The 7,339-nt window shown below is 33.9% G+C and overlaps 1 pseudogene; it reads right to left on the reverse strand.

The window, feature by feature from the left end:
• Nucleotides 1-6,154: 6,154 nt before the first annotated feature.
• On the reverse strand, nucleotides 6,155-7,131 carry LOC135705220 (NADH-ubiquinone oxidoreductase chain 2-like; annotated as a pseudogene).
• Nucleotides 7,132-7,339: the final 208 nt, after the last annotated feature.

Here is a 7,339-nt window from a genome sequence, read left to right on the forward strand (position 1 = left end):
ATTAGCGGCGCTGGTGGTGTAGTGGTAAGCGTGACTGCCTGTCACTCCAAATGGTCTGGTTTCAATCCCAATCGGCACCGTCGGGCTTTTCTGAGGCACAAAAATGCCATAATGCCTTCCGGAAAATAAAGATGATGGATCGATAGGTAGGGTTCAGGTGTGGGAGCTGTCGTTAGCATTGGTTATCAGTACGGAAAACAAGATCAACGGAAATAAAATCAAGGGAAAAATGCTAAGGATTCGTAGCAATATCAGTTTCCTATTATGAATCAGTATCGAACAGTGCTGTGTTCCTAAAATTTGAGCTAAGTAGTCGCACCCAATAATGACCAGTGCCCTTAAAATATAAATCTGCCTAAAATAACGATGCATCCGCCCCCGACGTTGATGGCGTTGTTTTACATAGTGTATTATCTTGTTTATATGGTACGTTGCAAAACATTTGCACTTTATCGAGCAGCACCGTACTCTACAGGTGGCGAAGTCCCTTTATCCTTTCTTCTTGAAATTATGATTAGTTTCCGAAAGTTCCGTCAACATTTTCCAAGCACCATAACTTGTGTTTTTTTTTTATCTCATATCTATCTTACTTGACTTTCTCCTAATTTCAGGAAAAACCTTGAACAATTTCTCGAATTTTCCTAAACATTCGTGGGCAAATCAAAACCTCCGCAGTAAGAAGCCCTTACTGCGCTAACCGAAACAATGGCGCAACGGACTGTTGTTTCTCGGATGCCCCCTTCTTTAGTCACAAGTACACTGAAGTCTTTTTTTAAACGGTTTTTTTTACGCGGTTTTTTTTACACGGTTTTTGTTACTCGGTTTTCCACGATTTACACGGTACGTTTTTAACGATTTCTCGACAACGATACAACCTATCGACTTGATTCCAATCACAGTATCCGTTTCAAGCTATAGGTAATCGAATGGCATACTTAAAAAATCACAATTTTTGGTGTAAATACAGAAATTTTTAAAACATGTCTATATGGACCATATCATGCTTTAATTACAAATGGCATCAAAATTCGATTTTTTTAAATGTTTTGCGAAAAATCAAAATCTCGTAGGTTTTTTTTTACACGGTTTTTTTTACACGGTACGTATCCCCCGTGTAAAAAAAAGACCTGAGTGTACTACGCTTATTAAGGGAAGATTATGGATATGATGATAGTTAAAACCAAAAAAAAAACAAAAGTAAAGATACATAAATATGGATTCACTTTATGCATTTTACTCAGAACACCTCTGGAGTTTTACAAATCCTTACCCATTTGGTTTCTACGTTGCTGTTCAATTTATGCTGGAAGTTGTGGATTTGTGGTGTCTTGAGTAATTATAAATTATGACTGCTGTTAAGATAGAATAAATCAATCGCCAGCATAAAAGAACAGCAACCATAAAAATATATGTATAATAATGCAAATGGCACATCCCATGTGGCTCTCGTACAAGAAACCTTACTTTCGTAAAGGAAACTTTTATCTAAGAAACCTCGTGAACCTAACTTTTGCTACTTTTAGCAAAAGTGGAATGAGAAACTCCTCGAGCATGTGTGCGTGTCAATAACGCCATAGTCGCTACGCAAATCTTTGAAATAAGAACCAGAGATGTTTGTGCTGTTACAACTGGTGTTACCTTTGGAAACCTTAATAGGAAATACCAGAGGCGTCGCGTGCTTCATTGGTTTACCTGTGCACCAAAAACTTTGTTCATTATAGCTTACCACCACATATTAGTTTTTGTTTTATTTTTCAATGCTCCATGAATTCGAGGTTCATATTTTCAATTACTATATTATTCACTACCTAACGTAACATTTGAAGGGCCTATCATCTTGTGTAAACAAAACTTGTGTGTCCCTTTTCGCGCTAACCGAAGTAGAAGGAATTGCAAAACTTAACTTATTCTCTAATTTATCATAAGGCTAACTCTTTCGACTGAAGTGTAATAAAGAATATCCGTAAAACACTTCCGAAAACATTTTTTGATACAAAATAATGTAAATATCTAGAGAAAATTTATGAAGTCCCCTGGGTAGCAAACTTGAATTAATCAACTCTTTATTCATCAGAACAACACTATCAGAATGAACCAGCGGAAACTCATAAGTTTTGACAGGCTCACCAACCATTGGTAATTGAGAGATTTACAACTGACAAGAGAGTGAGTGCGAACTTATGTGCTCTCTTTCTCCATTACTCTCTTTGCCTGCAATCAGATAGCCAAGTGCACAGCGAGAAATGCACGCTTAGGCACCCATAGATCACAAATCAAGCTGAACATTGCACTAGGTCCTAAGTAACATTGACAGATTCTCTTCGTCGACTTTCTCTTTGTATCCCTACGGCCATGTACATTACCAGGTATTTTCAGCACACAGATCGATAAAAGAAGCTTTTATCTAGCATCTAATACGACAAACACAACAAGAAACGGTTATGAGCTCAAGTTATTAACGAAAGAGAAAGTCGACGAAGAGAATCGATCAATGTTACTTAGCACCTAATGCAATGTTCAGCTTGAAATGTTCTTCTAATTTAAACTCACACATTCAAACCGGTCTGCAAGTATAATAACGTCCAAAGCGTACCAGACTGCTGTTTCCGTGTTGCTCCCGCTTGACGCGTGACTGCTGAAAGTTACAATTACAACTAGTGGTGCAAACCGCGATGTATTGTGGAAAATTTGTGCTATGTTTCAAGAGGTTATAGAAGGCCTGCTTGGCTTGCATCAGGAATTTGACCATTCACAAACTTGCTACCCGCCACCCAAAAACAGCTCGCTTTTAGGTGTACTATTTAACGAAATGCTTTCAGAAATAATTCTGTACTTTCCGAAGTGACCATGAACTTTTTCAAAGTGATTCCGAGCATTCCTGGAGATATTCAGTATTTTCTGAAGTGATTCCGATTTAGAATATTTATTAAGTGTTTTTGGTCTTTTCTGAAGTTATGCAGTACTTTGTGAAGTGATTCCTTACGATTTTGAAGTGATTCAGGATTTTCTGAAGTGATTCCAAACTGTTCTGAATCAATTCAGTACGTTCAGAAGTGATTTCGAACATTTCTAAAGTGATACAATACATTTCTAAGTGATTCAGTAGTTTCCGAAGTGATTTAATACACTTCCGAAGTGAGTCCAAACTTTTCTGAAGTGATTTCAAACTTTTCATTAGCTATTCAGTGCTCTCTGAAATGACTCAGTGCTCTCTGAAATGATTCAGTACTTTCCGAAGTTATTCCGAATTTTTATGAAGTGATACAATTATTTTCTCAAGTGATTCAGTACTTTTCGAAGTTATCTTTTTTTATATCATTCCAAACTACTCTCCCATACCTCACCGTGAAAGAATTTTGAAAGCACAATCATGCCAAAATTTCTATCTAAGTGCGTCACTTCAACTGTGCCATTTTGATTGATTATTTTCGTAACATGTTTATCAGGGGCGCAAGCAATTTAAAATTTAATATTTTGTCAATTTTCCCCCAAACATGTTTTCCATTTCAAACTTAATATTAAAAAAAAAAATTGAACGTGAGGGGCGCCAACTACTAAAAAATTTAAAGTTTTTTTTTTTTTTATCAATTTTTAAGAATATTATTTCCCTTTAACATGTCTACCACGGGCGCTAACATTATACTTTCTTTTCTTTTTTCCTAGATCCATATTGCCAAGGGACGCAAGCCATTTAAAATTTGTGTGATTATGTTTACCAGAAGCGCAAGATATTTAATTTTTTTTTTTAATTTTTCCGTAAACTTGTCTACCAGGGACACTACCTATTCCACATTTATATATGTTTTAAAATGTTTCTCTCATCATGTTTAGCATGAGCGCAAGTCACTTCAAATTTAACTATTTCGATAAATTTTTACCTGCACATGTTTACCCAAAACAAATAATTTCAAATTTTACATATTTTTCATTTTTTTTTCCCTGAAGTTGTCTACCAGAAGTTGTCAAATTGATTTTTTTATCAAATTCCCCAGGGAGGCAGCCATTCCAAATTTAAAGTTTTTATAATTTTTTCAAGAACATGTTTACCAGGCGCAAGCCATTTCCAATTTAACGATTTTGCATCTCTGATCATGTATATCAAGCGCGCAGACTATTTCAAATTTCAACCTGAACATGTTTACCAGGACGCTAGCAATTTCCATGTATATTAGGGGCGCTATCCTCTTTAAATTGAACGGTTTTAATAATAGTAAACATGCTTACCAGGGGCACAAGTCATTTCAAATACATACTTTTTAAATGTTTTTCAGAACGTGTTTATCAGGGGAGCATCACATTTCAAATTCACAATTTTGATAATTTTTCTCTGACCTTGTCTACCAGGGACACTGCCATTTCATATTTACTGATTTTTAAATTTTCCTGGACATGTATATCAGACACTAGTTTTTTTTTTTCTTATTTAATATTTTTTTAAACTTTTCGTCGAACTTGTTAATTGGGGCGCAAGTGTTCGTGGTGACTGACTTGGGTGCAGCGTGTTTTTAATATTTAACGATGAAATTTTGCTCAAATTGGATTGCTGTATTTTACCGATTTTAGTCGTCGACTACCAGGGGCTACCCACAACCACAGCATTGGTATAGAATACAGCATTTACATTTCAAACTTTTAAACAAGACAAAAATTGCACAATAGTGTAAAGAAATGACTAAGTGGTGGTAATCGAATATATCGAACGATTTAGTAAAAATCTCCTTTCAGCTTTAAGCAAAACTGGACTGGTGGACTAGAAGAATTTGACTTTAAGGTCTGTATCCACAACTATCCGGACACATGAAAATATAAGTAAAACACAAATTTCGCATTATATTTCAAATGTAGTTGTTTATTTCAGATTCCATATGATTTATCAATTCATGAAGTCAAAACATAGTTATTCGGTATTTGCATAAAATTCGTGCCATTAGGGTTTGTACAGACTCTTCATATACCGTGGTGACCATTTTTGTCCAAATTTGTTGGAAGTGTTTGATATTTTTGATTCCTTGTTTCTTTTCAGAAAGCTTTCGCTTCATCTCTCGATTGGACGTAACTCTGGACAATTTGGCGGATTTGCGCTTTTGGTACAATATTCACTACATTTTATTCGAACCACTCCATCACAGTTTAAGCATAATGGCATAATGCCAAATCGGACAAGAACAAAGGGTTTTCTTTATGGCTTTTGATGAAAGGTATGAATCGCTTCTACAGACACTCTTTTTGGTAAATCTTCTTGTTGATTGTGCCTGTAGTGACGAATGATTTACTCTTTCGACCACATGGGAAAATTGCTAGCCAAATAAGGTATTTTTGGGAAATTTCGATGCCTTCTTCGTCCTGAAATACTCAGTTGTAGCATTTTTGGCCATAGCAGAATAGAAGCTGGAAGCTGCTTGAAATTCTCCAGGACACAAGTTTCATCGTCCATAATAGCGCATCAAAACTTAATCAATTATTCACAGTACAAACGTCTAGCCCGTGATTTTTTCTGTCAAATTCTGTTTGTCGTTGAGATTTGGAACTGTTTTTACTTTATACGACTTCAGCCCAAAAGCTGTTTTGATTTTTGGACAAAACCAGGTGACATTCCTATTTTGCGAGCCTCCGTTCGAAAAGAGGGATTCGGGTTTTCTTTCAGAATCCTCATCACCTTTCGGTTCATGACAGGATCAGCACGTCCAATGTTTTATCACTTTTCGGTTTCCAATCGAGTGTCAAACGTTCCGAAAATAATTTGAGCACATCGTGAACAGTGGATTTAGTCAAATCCATTTTTTTGCAAGTCTCCGTATTGAGAATTCTGGATTTGCATAGAATGTAAACACCAATCATAGTCGTTTTCATCAATGACTCCCAGCTATACCTCAGCGAAATTTTTCACTCCTATGTGCAATATTTCAAAAGTTACAGTTATTGGAAGGTGTTCGGATTAATGTGGATACGGACCTTAGCAACTTTAGTAATCGGGAAATAATTGAGCTTTATATAGGAAAATAGGAAATGATCTGGTTTATGTACCTATGACAATCTAAATGAAGAAACCCCGTGATCAACGGGGGTAGATCACCTTTTCGTGGTACGTTACGGGATGTAAGATCTACCACCGATTCCTAATTTTGACTACTTCAAACTAGGGGAACGGGATTTTTCAGTAATCAATGGAACACGTCTTAGTCTTTGTTACATTGTAGGCCTTGCTGATAGTGATAAGTCCTCGGGTTGCCTGGACCGAGGATGATCTTGAAACAAGATCAAAAAATGAGTTCTCGCGTAACATTTGAAAAGGGCGAGAAGAGTAATGGAAGAGCATTGGAATAGTGGTCGTTAATTCAACTAAATTTTGAATTACTAATCATTTAGGTAAAAATCCTAAAAATGGAGGTAATCCCCCTAAAGATAATAAATTTAAAAATATAAAAAATTTAATTATAGGATTTATTATTGAAAAATTAAAGATTTGATTAAAATGAAATAATTTAAAATTATTAAATATCAAAATAATTGATATTGATAAAATTGAATAAAAAATGAAATAAGTAAATCATAATAATTCATTATTTATTATAGCTATAAGTATACATCCTAAATGATTAATTGAAGAAAATGCTATTAATTTACGTAAAGAAGTTTGGTTTAATCTTCCTAAAGCTCCGATAATTATTGATAAAATAATAGAAATTAAAAAAAAATATAATTTATATTATATGAAATTAATATTAAAGGAGCAATTTTTTGTCAAGTTATTAAGATTAAACTATTGATTCAATTTAATCCTTCTATTACTCCTGGGAATCAAAAATGAAAAGGAGCTGCTCCTCTTTTTAATAATAAAGTTGATAAAATTAATAAATCATTAAAATTGTTATCTATTATTCAATTATTATTAAAAAATAATATTATTAAAATAATTGCAAATAATAAAATTGATGAAGCAAAAGCTTGAGTTAAAAAATATTTTAATCTACTTTCTGAAGTTATTAAAAAAATTTTACCTTCATTTTTTAAGGGAATAAATGATAGTAAGTTAATTTCTAACCCTATTCATGCTCCTAATCAAGAATTAGAAGAAATAGTAATAAAAGATCCTGAAATTAATATAATAAGAAAAATATTATTAGAAATTTTTTTTAATTAAAAAGAAAAGGATTATAACCTTAATAAGTGGGGTATGAACCCAATAGCTTAATTAGCTTATCTTTTTATATTTTAGTGTATGATGCACAAAAGTTTTTGAAGCTTTTGGAAATAGTTTAATTCTATTAGATATAATAATGAATAAAGCATTAAATCTTTATGATTTACCCTATCAAGGTTATACTTTTTATCAGGCAAT

Source organism: Ochlerotatus camptorhynchus, unplaced genomic scaffold, assembly GCF_037179485.1.
Source record: "Ochlerotatus camptorhynchus isolate MF236.1 unplaced genomic scaffold, CSIRO-AGI_Acam_v1.1 ptg000261l, whole genome shotgun sequence".
NCBI classification, from domain to species: Eukaryota; Metazoa; Arthropoda; class Insecta; order Diptera; family Culicidae; genus Ochlerotatus; species Ochlerotatus camptorhynchus.